The following is a 12,086-nucleotide window of genomic DNA, read 5'->3' as shown; positions in this document are numbered from 1 at the left end:
CTCTAACTTCTTAGTGACACACTGGAGGCCCAGAACGGAGGCAGGAGTCATTAGGCAGAGCAGTGTCAGTTCCAGCGGCAGCTCTCTCTTGTGGCTATGACAAGCGACCTCTGCCAAGGCAGGTCAATGCTGTGCGAGGAGCCATGGAGGCAAAAGAGTAAGAATAAGGCAAAAGAAACTGGTAGACTAATGCAGTATAATTTAAAAGCTGACCCTGTGCATTTAGGCTAATGGAACTAAACAACTGTAATCCTGAAAAGAAAATGGAACAGTATTGAGAATGTAGCTACAGTACTTGAAATCCAATTAACTGTTATATCTCCCTAAAGATTTGGGTCACATTTTTTCCTTTCATTAACTGAAATTTGTTTTTTCTTTGATTAAGCCTAATACTAAACAAACAAACAAACAAAACAGCCCAGTAATCAAAAACATGTATTGTTTTAGGCCCACTCTACATTATTAAAATCTCTTATCTCAGTCATTTGCATCATATTTCAACAGCATTAAACTCACATGGAAATAGTCTGCCAATCAGCAAAATCCTCCTCAAAACCATTAATTAACTTCCGTAGTTCCATGTTAAGTATATTTCTGCCTTCTACTCTGTTTTGACACATTAAACACAGAGGACTCAATGACCTTCTAATTATCCAACCCCCAAACTTATACCTATACCAGGGGAATCTGAAATCTGAAGGTTGTTATTGATATGATTAACCTGCTTTTAATCTGTGATATGTTTTGTGTAAATTCTCTGCAGTGAAATAAAATAACAGCAAAGAGAACTTTCTTTCTACCTTATTTGTTAAAATAAAAATAAAAACAATATAAAAAAGTCATCTTAACATCTGGGTTTGATTTTGGATTGGTTTTTAGCTGAAGAAAGCCAAAATTAGGCCACTGGGTACCTTCAAAAAAGAGAAGTACAAACACATTCAGCGGTCATAAAAGAGATGAGATTTATGGAGGAGTATCTCAGCAAGTAATGAAGGACAGCCATTCTCTCAGACTCCCTTGATGCACTTATCGAAGGTACCAGATCTCAAGTAAACCCTGTGGATTCTGCAAGTGACATCTTCTGTATTTCACAACAAATTCCCAGACCAAACAGTAAAAGCATTAAAGAAAGTGAGATCAATATTTCTCAGCCTACTTTTGTTCTCCTTAAACCTCAGAGCCAAACAGCAGAGTCCCGCTACACTTTCTCTGTAGTCATCACCATCCCTGTCCTAGCTGCAGAGAAATAAGTACAGGTCTGAAGTTGAAATTAGGACAGGCAAGATTTTTTTCCATTCTCGCACCCTGAAAGATGCAGAGCTGGGTTATATAGCAGCATCTTAGTGTTCTCACACAATAGCACAAATAAGTGAACTAGGAATACTCCTGTAGACAGACATCAATTTCAGCTAAGAAGCAGAAGCTACCTTTCTCACAGCTAATGATGGCCATTTCTAAACTAAAAGAAGTGCCCAGCCATGTGAGTGCTGCTTTATAGTATAAAAGAACTTAGCTTAAATCTCCAGTGGAACAGATAACCAGAACTAAAATTGCCAGTCTATAACTTCAGATAAAATTCCACTGTTGATGTGAAAACTATAGTAATTCTGGAGATGGACACAAAGCAAGGTAGAGAGAAACTATAATAATTCTGAAGACAGGCACAAAGCAAGGTTGAGAGATGGGACCAATTAGCACATGCTTGACTTGGAGCGCAAGGCTAGAGGGACAATGTATGGTCCCATTCCACAGAGCTGGCTCCCCGTGGATCAGAGTTGGGCTTTTTACACCAGATTCTACCTTTGCTTCAGCATCACATACCTAAATTAGCTGGCTACTAGCATAGCTAAAGATAAGCCTTGCTTAGAGGAACACACACCACCCACATATGGAAATCATACCTATTGGTAAAAGGACGTTAATCTCCAGGGCTGTTTGTTGATTTGGTACAAGGTTAGCCAAAATTCAAGGGCTTCTTGTTTTTATAAGGGAATGCTATGCATAATGTGATTGATTTGTAACAATTTTCCATGAAAATTCATTATTTTAGTAATTTCTTACCTGGTCTTCTATCATGAGATTATAGAAAGGAAATGTTTTCTCTTATTCTAAAGAAGAAAAAGGAGAAACCAAAAAAGAGTGTTAATTAGACTGTGGACCTCTGTGCTGCTCCTTTTCATGAAACAAACAGCTGAAATTATTCAGTAAGCTAGAACTTTTTCTAAAAAAGTTTTCTAAAGCTTTTTTCGGAAACTCATTAAATAGTTTGAGAAGGTCAAAAGCTGTGTCTGAATCCACTCTGAACATGCCTCAGTAATCAGCCATGTTTTCAAAATACACTAGTTTTGGTCCTTGGAGCAAAACAAGTTGAACTGTGTTAGTGCTAAGCAACATGTCGTCAGAAATGGATTTCAGCTGGTCCAAAGCTGGAATTTATTAGCTCTCTTCCTGACAATAAATTCCACATAGGACATGTGAGGATCTGTTGTGAAATTTTGGCAGTTCAACCTCATATCAAAATGATTGAGTACAAGTGTATTTGTAGCCCAAGAGTGCAAGTGAAATCTGGCAGCTAATTTTGTGTAAGATCACAACCTCCAAATTAAATAATACATGTAGCCTGCCTGCTGCATCATCAAATTTTAATTAGAGTCTTTGCAGCTGTATATCTTTGATCTCAGCTAAATAAATCATAGATGTGGTGTGGTTTTTTGGATGTTTTTGGTGTCATGCTAAACTCATATATGAAACAGAATAACGTGCCTGTCTTGTTACAAGTAGGGAAGAAGGTGATTCCCCCTGAAACCTTACCAAGAGCACTGAATAACTTCAACGTCTACTTTTATCCTCATCCCTGGTTTTGAAATTAAGTACAAGCAATCCTGTTTTTTTTGTTTTTTTTTTTTCTTTCTTTCAAATAGCAGCACCACAATCCAACAACTGCATTGTTGGAGTTCATGATGAGAAAACAGGCTGAATCCAAAGGCCGTAAGAGCCCATCTTGAACCAAATTTGAAAGCCCTTTCCTGCTCGACACTATGAGATACTGAAATGCTTTTGTTCTTTGACAATTCCAGTCTGAATTCTTCGGCTTGTTTATACAGACAAACTGAATCAACAACACAGAAGTACAAAAAATACTGAATTTTACAGTTCTGGTCCTGTAGCAAACTGCTTCTTGCAATTAGAGTGATTTGATTCTGGTTGAAATGATAGGCCAAATCCTGAATTATAGGATATGGACACTACATATTTTATCTGAGGAGAGAATGGCTTTTGTTTCTAATAACTTGCAGTAGGTTTTGGATTTTGAGCATCACATTTCCAAGAGCTCTGAATGCACATACACACCCTTAATGTAATTCCGAATGAGATAAATCCCTCCAGGAGCTGCTGCGTGGTTCTGAGAGCTCCACTTAAAGGCAGAGAGATTCTAAAACACTTGTTAGGCTCCTTTTTTACTCCCGATCTAATAACAAGAACTGATTAAAATTCAGTTAAATTAAAATGTAACTTTATTTTTAGAATATACAAATTATTGCATTAGGTAGGTTTCATCTGCTAGTGTATTGCAAGTCAACGGTTAGCAACGATCCATAAAAAAGTGAAGTGAATCATTTTAAGTTCGAATTTGGTTCATAGTTATTAGTATTTTGAAAAAGTTGCTTGTTTTATAGAGTATACATATTACTTTGTAAAACAACTGAAATGAGTTAGTTTTACCCACAATTTATTAACAGCATTGAAATCAACAGTTTTATAAATCAAAATTGTTAACCAGATCCCCAATACTGAGATAAATTTTATTCTTTTAATGCTTGTATATGCAATTCTTTATTTAAAAATAGTAATAATCAAGCAGTCAAAATGCTGTCCTGCAGTATGACAGCATTTTAACCGTTAAAGAGCATAACCCCTGTGTTATTTCCCACTGAGAAAAAGTTTCAAGGAACACTTTTGTAATTCAGGTAACAATAAGTCTTTGGATTTCTTTCTTGAACAGAATGGACATCAACTCATTTTGTTTTCTATTACTCTACATTCTTCACAATGGCTGCAATATAAATTTTCTCCTGCAGTTAACGACAGATGTTTTCTAAAATCAAGTTTGCAAATTGTGCACAAAGTGCAGTGATGAGAAAGCCAGACTTTCATGGATCTTGATTCCTTGTCATTTTGCAAAACTTGTCCCTTACTACAGGAAGTACAGAGCTCTTTCTTACTTCAGGAAGGCTAGGGTAAGGACACAATACATCTGTATCAATACACATGTGCACATGAACACTAAGAGATTTATTTGGTTCTCTAAAGCATCTTCCTTGGTAAGCTGCATAGATTTGATATCAAGTGTTTAGACACAGACCATTTGTACAATTTAACCTTCAGTATTTATATAACTCTGAAGGGAATATGGTGTATTTTAAATGTCCCACAGCAGTACATAAAAGGAATAAAAAATGCAAACAATGACTAGACAAGCTTTCAAGAAAAAATAAAAGTAGACCCTGTTCTTATGTTACTGCATAATGGTGTGTAAAATGTACTCCAATTTTTTGGTCACAGGACAGAGAGTGCAGCATGAAAGCAAGAATATTAATCACATAAATTTTGCCTATCACTTGCCTTGAAACCTTCATATGTCAAGCAGAAGTTTAATGCTCTCCCTAGTGATTTTTTTTCCCTCTTCTTTTCTTTTTGAAACAAAGTACTTTTCATAGCAGAATACCTTGATTACCTACTCCTGTGGGAAAAAGAAAAAAAAGCCTGAAGGCATGTTTAGTTAAACTAATGCATTGGATTCATTTTTTGGCTTAAGAGTTTTCTCATCTCCTCTTCCTTCTTCAATAGCTTCTCTTAAAACTACTACAGCACAGGGTGCAGTCTAAAAATATGTAAGTCAATCCCTTAGTTTCTTTGCCACACCGAGGACATCTTTTATAAACTAAATAACTATGACTGGATAAGAAATGATGCTGTTTATTATAAAATACTTTGTTTTATATCACCTTTTTTAATGTTTTTTGAAGCTAGCTAATAGCTGTAATTTGCTCCTTTAAGCAGTTGGATTCTTTTTCAGCTTGAAAACAGTGCATGTGTAGAAACACTCCTAAACTTCTGAGGATAATCACCTAGCTTTTTAAAAGTTCTTTTGAAATGATCTAGGAATCCATCTTTTGCCACTTTAGAAGATGCTGGTTTACAGAGAGTAAGTACTTACCTGTTTCTGAAAGGTCTTGTAAATTGTCAAGTTAACCATGTAGAAGGACTAGTCATTTCTAAGATTATAGGTCAATATTAAATACACTACATGTTTTCAAAAGGAGGCACAGTTTATTCCTTAGAATAGCTAACATCAGACTTTTAAGTCACCTGTTGAGAAGGCACCAACATTAGGTTCCTACTTAATAGTATAAGAAAATACAGTACTCAAGCTAAGACAAACCCCAACTCATAGCCTACAACGTGACTGCTATACTGCATGAAGGCTTCTTGACGTAAGTAGAGGGACTGAGACTTAATTCCTGCAAGGAGAAAGAAACAGCTTCCACAGAAATGTTCCCCGGCTGCATGCCTGCAGCCAGACCAGAGAGCCAGGAGGATGCTCTGATGTTCACATACCGATCAGGGAGCCAGGGAAGTGGCTGAGTTCCACACACGGGCACCAACTTAGTGAGATTTTGTCAATCACAGTGTAAGCAGCAGGCAGCAGACAACTGAGAAGCACCAATAACAATTGCGAAGCTCTGCCTAGGTTAGCACGCCCTGCTCCTCTGGAGAAGGGCCGAAGCAAGGCAGACACGCCGCCTCCGGCACTCAGTCAGCTCAAGTACTGCTCCACAGAGCCCGCAAGGCGCAGACCGCCCCGCAGCCTGTGTGGGAAGTGGGAACAAAACCACTACTCCACCTCCAAGGGACATTTTGAAGATAAACATGCTGAGAGGCACTCAGGAACAGCTTCAAGTTCCTTGCTCCATCCCCTGACCAACAGGCACAGGGCATGCACACACACACACACTGAGGAAGCAACAACTTTCTGCAGCTACTCCCTCCTTTTTCAGATGGACAACAGAGGTACAAGGTGAGAGTGACTTCGCTCACTTCCTCAGGGGCTGACTTACAAACCTTTCTGCCCTTCACTAAGAATTCAATTGCAAAATAGCCATCAGCCCCTGAATGTGACCACACAGAGGTTTTCTGTCCAGGTATTATTAACCATACACAGTCAAAATTGAAAGCCCTTCACACAGAAGATTCAAAGTACAAAATTCTTCATTCATTTCAAAGCTTGTTTGAATTACAACTTCTTTAAATAGAAGGTAGGCTTCTAATCAGGTCGCAATGAAGTTTTCATTTCCTGGAATCCTATCATTTAGGAGACAAAAATTTCTTTTTATTACGTATGTCACATACACTGCCTTATTTTCTGAGTACCTCAACCTGGGTCAACTAATTTAGTCAGCACTTACATAAAAGTCAGCCGCAGTTCAGGTCTCAGTCCTACCCTGAAAGCCAGACGATGCCCACATTATCAGGAGTGCGTGACCAGGGGGACAATGTGAAATCATGACTGGGTCACTGGGGAAGGAAAGGAAGAAAGGAAAGAGGAAAATATATTCAAAGCAGAGATATAGAATTAAAAGGATCAATTCTCTTGTTTTGGCCTTACATGCTCTTTGATGTAAAGATCCTTTATAAGGCAGGTGGTGGAGGTTGTCACAAACAGTTAAACATTTCGAAGGTGCAATTTTTCTTTTAAAATGTAAGGCTAGCCAGTGCTTGTACATATGGTCTGTATGATCTGGAAAACAAAAGCATGCTTTTACAGTTGAGAGCAGCCAATTTTCTCAGTCTGAGGGGGACTATTATGCCTCCATGTTATAACTCCTCAAGACCCTGAGTCATTCTTGAGGCACATGTTTTCAGAGCAGGGCACGCATAATAACATGGCTCTAACCAGGTGGAGAAAAGATTCTGGGAGGCTTAAAATAGACTCTTCAGTCATAGAAGTGAAACGAGGACAGGTATTAAATAAACAATGCACAGAAGGCATGAGCATACAGGCCACGTTAAAGATGACACAAGGAGGACAGAAAACAATTCTGCAAGACTTTTGAAGAGACTTGGATCATTAAAGACTGAACCACAATATTTTAATCTCAATATTTTTATCACCTCCAAGCGCTTCACAAAAGTGAGGACTGTGACTTTGGGGGCATAAATGGAATTATTGATTATAGGAAAAGTTTTGCTCTGTTTTGCCACCTGGATTATGAATATGTTGTGTTTTACAGCTGAGAGGGGAACATCTGCCTACAGATGTCAAGAGGCTATGAGTTACACTTCCTGCATCCTCCTCAGGTGAAACACAAAAGTCATTTCCATGTTTGAAGGGGCTGGATTAGAGTATTTGAAGAGCGTTCCTGTAAAAGACCTTAGCAATCTCAGAAATCCAAAACACAACAAAATCCATGTGTTGTAGGACAGCAATCCATTCCCCATCATCAGACACTTCCAATACTAATACTTGGATGACTAATGTACCCCATTGGCATCCTAACCCATGGATGTTATAGAAAACTAACAAGTTTAAGCAACAACGATTCCTTTTTTTTTTTTTTTTTAAAGAGATAAAAAATGTCTGGTTTATTTAAAAGACATACCTATTTTTTGGATGCTTGCAAAGAATTTCCAGCTCTCTGCTACAGTTACTAAGAGGAAAAAACATAGAAAATACATGATGTCTTGTGCTTGGTTGGTACAGAGTTAAGCTCGTAGTTCTGCTGCAGATCCAGCATGTGACTTGGTTAAAGTCATTTAATTCCCCTCTTCTTCAAATTTCCATTTGATCAAAGGGAATAACAGCTCCGCTGTCTCCATCTTATTTGTTTTCTGTGTTGAGATTGCAATGGACCCCCAAACTGCTGGGGGCTCTGTCACATTAAAGGCATGCTACTACTGAAGAATACTAGGAGTAAAAATATTTACATATTTCCCTGCCATCAAGCACAGCTGCAGTTGGGAGATTTGTCTCCAACACTGCAACAGTTGAGAGCCAAAAAGCTTTCTTTTAGCATGAGTCCCAGACTGTCACTTTCTCCAGCAGGATATCAGACCATCCACATGTAGTTCAGCCATAAGGTCTAACACCACGAGGTATTGGACTAAGAGGACATTGGCAGTAGTGAGACGTTCAGAACCTCACAGAAGAACATTCAGAGCATGGCATGCAAGGCTTTTACAGAATGAAGCAGAGCTGTATGCTGGTTTTGTATTTAGCAATATGACAGATAATGCCCATGAGGAGAATATTTCAGTTTCCTTGTAATCAAGCTGAACAACAGCACTTAACTTAATTCATGCAACTGCCGTACCCTGATAGGAGATGTCACAACAATATGAAAATGGAAAATCTGATTGCTGAAAAGAACAGTTAGCAGTAACTTTCTAAAAATAGTGCCACATTTTTAATTGTGCTCTCATTTAGAAAAAGAAAAGCTAATAGAGTTGTAATAAATTAGTCTTCAACATCCTCCCTTATCCTAGGGCTGTCTAAAAATTAGCTGTCTAATCCTGGAAAGGCATATTTTCTTGTTGGGAGCTGGCACTATGGGTCTGTCTACCAGACTGGTAAAGCCAAACAGATGACCTGGATCACTCTCAGAAGAGTCCAAACTTAACCAGGAAAATTTTTTCTGTACATCTGTAGCACTTCCGCTGTCAGTTTAAAACTACTATTAGGTTTGTTTTCACACATTCCCTATTAAGCAAGCATTATCCAGGAATTAAGGAAGGTTCACCCTCCCCAGAGGAGACACTTTTCAATACTGAAACGTGCCTTCTGAGGCACAGAGTTTGAGGGACTTCCCAGAGACCATCCATAAGCACAGGAAGAACAGGGAGCTGAATACCAGAGTCCCACATCAGCACTTACTGTTCCTGTTCTTAGTGATTAGGGTGTTTAAACCCCTGGTTGATCTCAGGCCTTAGTCACTGATTTTCATAATTAATCTCTTGCATTAAAGATCCTAATTTGTGTACAAATTGCCTATGAGTAAAGCAAGATCACACAGAAATGAAAGGCAGCATTTTATTCCATGCAGTTATTCACATGGAAGGCACCAGACAACAAATATTATCAGTCAAATGTAATTGGGATAATCTCACTTAGCTCAGCAGTGTGTCAAAACATCCCTTTGACAAAACAAGAGCCCAAAGAAACAAACCAATTTACAACCAGGAATAAAAAAGATTAAATCACTCTAAGACATAGGAAGAGCTAGGTAGGCAAACATTGTACAGTCATCATAAAACATGTATAATAATGCCATGAAATAGAAAATGACTAAATTTATTATCTTTTTCTACAAACTCTTCTGTTCATTGAAAACAGAGTTCCCATTATACTGCATGCAAGAGAAAACAGAGAAAATTGGTTTTAAAAGGTTCCCCACAAGCACCAATTTCTACAGCAGCAGACATCCAAATTTACCTTCTGCGAGCCTTACCTTGCTGGCTTCTGATAATTAGCGTAAGCTGATTTTCTCTCTCCCGGGCCACAAAGCTTTTGGTTATTTGTATAAATAGGAGTGCTTTCAATCCTGCACCCACTTGACAGCAGTTTAGGTAGCTAACTGTGGATATTAGAAAAAAGAAATAAGTACTGTGATACACATTCCAGTCTCTAACACAATTTAGATAGAGAATCCCAGAACTTATGTCAGGTACTGCACAATATCTTCTATCAGCATCTATTAAACATCTCAAATACATCCCATCTAGCGTCTTCTCCATTTCCAGTGGATAAATACAGCTTGAAACCATAGGCTGTGCTTTTACTTCTCTCCACCTTGCTGCTGATGCTCAGAGAGTTGAGATAAGGCTTGGTTCACAGTTTTGAAGAAGTGTGTAGTCCCCTTTCATCTTCTTGTTTTCCACCCCCGAGTTTAGCCAAGCCTCACTGGTTCCCCTGTGTCCAGGATCTTGGGAGTAATGTGGAGCCTGAGGGAGTGAAGAGAAGAGGAAGGGTGGGAGCCTTCGAGTCATTCATTGACTCCATGACAGACCCAGATGAAAAATGAGAATATTTCAGAAGCTTTACTCACAGTTCCCCTGTATTTCCTGTCAAAATGCTGAGAAAATAATCATGTTTTCTGCAATAAATGGCGTTCAGTGACAAACAATTGGAACCTGGAAAAACATTGACAGCCAACTTTGAAAGTATGGTTTTGGAGTAGAAAACAAGCTATGCTTGATTACATCAGCTACATAATAGCATTTGTACCTACCCTAGTTAGTTTGTGTAGGAAAAACACTATCTGAATCAACTTGTGCAGATCTTCAAGCCATCGTCATCCATCCATAAAGGCTGCAGCTCCAAGGGCTTTGTTAAATATGATTTAATTGCATTGCACATTAGCCCCACTGTCCACCTGGTCCTGCCTTAGACAGATCTGGTAAGATTACCATAGTTATCTAGAGTTATTCATTGACTAACTTGGAACAAAATATGGCTCACTAGAAAAAAAAGAAAATGGCATTTAAATATATATGTGTATAAATGTGTGCGTACATATACATATATAAATAAAACAATTTGAAAATGTTTTTACTTACCTGAACAAAATCACTACAAGAAAGTTTTCAAAAATTCGTACCGTCACAAAATGTTTTAGTTTAATTATACAGAAATTAGCACAGGAAGCACTGAAACCCTAGGCTTTCTCTTGGGGCTACACAAGAGTCTAGAAGCTGGAGAAATAGTTCCTGTATCTATCAAAGGACTTGGATTAATCAACTCATTTTTCTGTGCCTAAAATTATTCTATGGTACTTGCATCTTTATTATCCAAAGTCCACAGATAAAACACAGTGCAAGGATTAAATATTATTAGCAGAAATGAAGAAATTGCACACAGCTTCCACTCTCTCCCTCTTCTCCTTTTTTCCAGAAGCGTTAGGGTTTTCTTTTTTTTTCACCTGGTGTTTATCAGAAATTACTATTAGCAGACACGCTTCTCTCAAGCCGTAATTCTTCGGTTCAATACTGTGCACTTGAAACTCCCATTCAAGTCACTGGGAGTTTGGAGACAGCAAGTGTTATGACCTTTATTATTGTCTGTCAGCATGCCAGAAACAATAGTCCGTATCACTGACATTGAAAAAATAACTCCATTACCTGGGAGCAACAGTAGGATCTCATTCTTTTTTAGGCTCAAGTTCTAGAAAGAGATACCAGCATTTATTCAGTACGTTTTGAGGATCATAGGAGAAAGTGGCTTATGTATATATATTGTTCATGTAATACCTCAAACTTTTCATAAAAATAAGGATCTTATAATATAAGATGTTGAACAGCAAATTTCAAATATACTACCTGAATATTGTGGACAAGATGCATTTCTTTGGATGAACCTCTCTCCTGAGAGCAAGCACTGGTGTGTGATTCAATTAGAACGGGCCATACCTGATATTAATCCCCCAACGTGCTCCACTCTTCCTATGCAATTCTGCTTCACAGAAAGAAATCCCTCCCAGCTCCTTGAAGTGCTACCGATCGGCCGTGAAACCCAGGGAAGATGACTGTATCGACCCAGCTGTAAATTGATGCTTACCAAATTCTGCCTCCTAAACGCATGTACACATTTGCTTGTTTCCAAATGAATGTTACAGCTTCAATTGCATTTATTGCAGCTCATAAAACCCAAGATGTATCCACTCCGAAATATTATTTTAATCCCATTAAAAAAATTCTCACATTTTATTCTGTCACAGGACAAATTACCAGCGAATGAATGACTTTTGGACTAAGGCATCTAGCTTATACTTGGGTTTGAACTGACATCCTCATACAAAACCGTACAAACTCTAAATAACCACTGAACTTCCAGTCGGTTTCCCCAAGGATATTTAAAATTCTCACTTTAAAATTGTTAAGATTTGTATATTCTGTGCATTGCCTTTTTTACAGCTCCCCTGAAGTATTATTATTTAGAAGTATTAATAAAACTTATTAATACTTTTCTGGTTGTCTTCAATGATGTTTATTGCCTCACAGATTATGGCTTAGGTTTTTCCTCCTCTAGTATA

General features: G+C 38.1%; 1 long non-coding RNA gene across 5 annotated transcripts in view; it reads right to left on the bottom strand.

Moving 5' to 3' along the window:
- Positions 1-4,629: 4,629 nt before the first annotated feature.
- The window catches only part of LOC121056815, a 77,964-nt gene continuing 70,507 nt past the window's right edge, over positions 4,630-12,086 (bottom strand). For 2 of the 5 annotated variants that reach the window (XR_005813509.1, XR_005813514.1), the window contains exons 4-6: positions 10,287-10,451; positions 10,104-10,188; positions 9,086-9,999 (exon numbers count right to left, since the gene is read on the bottom strand). This is a non-coding gene — a long non-coding RNA (uncharacterized LOC121056815). Of the gene's footprint in view, positions 4,742-9,085; positions 10,000-10,103; positions 10,189-10,286; positions 10,452-12,086 lie in introns of those variants that run through there. The other 3 variants (XR_005813513.1, XR_005813515.1, XR_005813512.1) reach the window with 2 other exon arrangements.

The sequence above is a fragment of the Cygnus olor genome, chromosome 18 (assembly GCF_009769625.2).
Source record: "Cygnus olor isolate bCygOlo1 chromosome 18, bCygOlo1.pri.v2, whole genome shotgun sequence".
Taxonomy (NCBI): Eukaryota; Metazoa; Chordata; class Aves; order Anseriformes; family Anatidae; genus Cygnus; species Cygnus olor.
Note: the sequence above shows the minus strand (reverse complement) of the source record. Positions and strands in the feature narration are given on the sequence as shown.